General features: G+C 36.1%; 1 long non-coding RNA gene across 1 annotated transcript; it reads left to right on the top strand.

Annotated features, from left to right (window-relative positions):
- The first annotated feature begins 876 nt into the window (after positions 1 to 876).
- Positions 877 to 2,162, top strand: LOC148294055 (uncharacterized). The gene is made up of 3 exons (XR_015836777.1): positions 877 to 1,368; positions 1,572 to 1,651; positions 1,983 to 2,162. It is a non-coding gene; the product is annotated as an uncharacterized LOC148294055 (long non-coding RNA).
- The last annotated feature ends 428 nt before the right edge of the window (positions 2,163 to 2,590 follow it).

The raw sequence follows: 2,590 nt of genomic DNA, 5'->3' as shown, positions 1-2,590 counted from the left end.
CAGGGTCAGAGTTACCTCCCTAAAAGAAAAGTTGTGGAAAAAGCTTCAAGGGTGGAAAGGTAAGCTGTTGAGTGGGGCTGGCAGGGAGATTTTGATTAAGGCCGTGGCTCTGTCTCTGCCAACTTACACTATGAACTGCTTTTTGCTATCTAAAGGCTGTGGCTCCCCTCGCTTATGCTTTTTGCTCTGTCCCTCCATCATCTTCCTGCTGTGGCTGCTGAGACCGTTAAGAAGTTTTGGTTTTCTTTACCCCCTGTTTCACCCAAAATCATAATATACATGACCATCATTATAAGTTGCATAACTTTGTTTAATAAAATAAGTTTTTTTTGTGTGAAACAAGAAGAGAGAGAGAGAGTAATCGGTTGACTGATGATTCGCTGGGGGCTGCTAAGGCCCGTTTGAGTGTAATTTGTGTGTTTTTTCCTTTCGGTTCTTTAACCCCCTTTTCTCATAAAAAAAAAAACAGAGAGGGAGAGGCAAAACTTCACTTGGTCCCTCTTACCAATTCTTCCTCTTCTCGAATTCATACCTTTTGCCAGCAGATCAACACCATATAGAATACCTGTCTTGTGTTTTTTCTTTTGTTTAATATTAGTTTGACAAAAACAACAAATAAAGCTCAGCACATTCCATGTTGTCTCTAATATAATAAGCTAATAAAAAACAACAAATAAAGCTCAGCACTTTCCAGTCAAACAAGAAAAACTGAGTACTCATATGTACAGATGGTTTTGTGGGGTTCATGGTAAAGAAACTTTTACATTATAGTGAGTTCAGCTAGTTTATATCTCAAACTGAGAAGACTTTAAAATTAAAAAAGGCTATACAATTATGAATTTAAAGATTTTAAGTCAAAGAAAAACAATAATATCGTTACTTTCTCCCAGATTACTTTTATTATCATGTATTGGTTAGACATGAAGGAATAAAAATATATAAGGCATGCAGAACAAAATTTTAAGAAGACAAGGCCAATTCCCATATCTTCAAAGAAGAAGCATCTTTTCTGGTGACCCAACTTTTCAGTTCCATAGCTCTCAAACCAATCGAAGCTGCTGCATGAGCTGCTCGATTTGCACATCTAGGCACATATGGTGAATTTAGGGAATGGATGCCCTGCAAGTTGAAACTCAAATCTCTTTTCAAGGTCCCTTCTCCTACCCACCCACTACAATCCACCCTCTCTTTCTTACAACCCAGCAAAATACCCGACATTATACCACCTATTCAAATCTGCCGATCTCTCTCTCTTAAGCTCAACCCCAAATCTCATCGATCCACACAACCCAACGTTAGGCATCTCCTCCCTCTGTCTCTGAGGCCAAACGAAAATTCAATCCCAAGCGTGCAAAATTGTGCATCCCGGTAAAATGAGTTTGTTTTCCTCGATTCTGTGTTGCTTCTCTCACTTCCAAAAAAAAAAAAAGAGTTTGAAGGTGTTTTTTTTAACAGAAATTTTTTATTTTCCTATCAATTTTCTCTGTTCTGTCCACAATTATGGTTCCAAGAATTTTTTTGTTCTTTCAATTTTTCTACCTTCAACTTATTATACTATAATGTACCTGCAGTCTTGGTTAGTAGAAAGGTCTCTCCACCTTTTGCCTTTAGCGACGCCGACCACACATTCATCTCGCAATCCCTCCACAAGGTATTTTGCTTTTTTTTTCTTAGCCCAGCAAAAAAAATTAAAAGAAAGAAAAGGAAACTATCTCTACCCACTATCCAAAACAAAGAGAACAGAGAAGGGAAAGAAAGAGGACGAAGAAGAAGAGAGAAAACAAACAAGAGGGAAATAGAGAAAAGTCTTGATCTTAGGAGGGATGTGGGGTTTCTAAGATAGCATGGCTTTTTTATATCTCGTGGCTTTTTTTGTCATTCTATATACTCATTATTATGTATAAAAGTTTACCAATTGCTCACAATTCTCTTCAAATATAGTTTATCAAATGCCTAACTGATTTTTTTCATTATTCTTGCAGCACATCAAAAGCAGTTTTTTTCAATATCAAACTAGCTCAAAACTGAGGCAGGAGTAAAGTCTGACAAACAGAAAAAAGGTAACAAATACAACTTGGAAAGAAGAAAAGTGAGCATGGGTATCCAATAATAAATTTTTTTTTTGGTCATAATCCAATGATGCATTTGTGTACCAGACTACCAGTGATAATAACAGTATCTTGAAACTTTGAAATAAGAGTAGAGTCTATTTCAAATTCTCTAATTAACAAGGAAATTCCAACGGCATAAGCATAACTACTAAACAAACATATATGTAAATGTAAATAAATTCAAGACACAAAAGAAGACTTGGTGAGAAATCTGAGGCACTAGAAAATTGGAAGAAACTAGCAGATTCCATCTCCATGTGGATTGAGTTTTCAGTTTTGGGGTTTGGTTTTTTCTTGGTACCAAAAAAGTGGCTGTGCCCTTTATATACTTGAAGAAAAAAAGGAGGGTGTTTGAACTTTGAACAAAAGCCAAAAGAATTACAAAGGGCACATATTGTAATAAAATAAAAATAATTTAAAAATAAGCAGCTGAAAGCTACGATTTGTGGTGAGGGAGGATGTTTTTAGGATTGCAGCAC

The sequence above is a fragment of the Prunus avium genome, chromosome 6 (genome assembly GCF_965620075.1).
Source record: "Prunus avium chromosome 6, drPruAviu1.hap1.1, whole genome shotgun sequence".
Lineage (NCBI taxonomy): Eukaryota > Viridiplantae > Streptophyta > Magnoliopsida > Rosales > Rosaceae > Prunus > Prunus avium.
The sequence above is the reverse complement of the archived record's forward strand: the minus strand, read 5'-3'. Positions and strand labels throughout refer to the sequence as shown.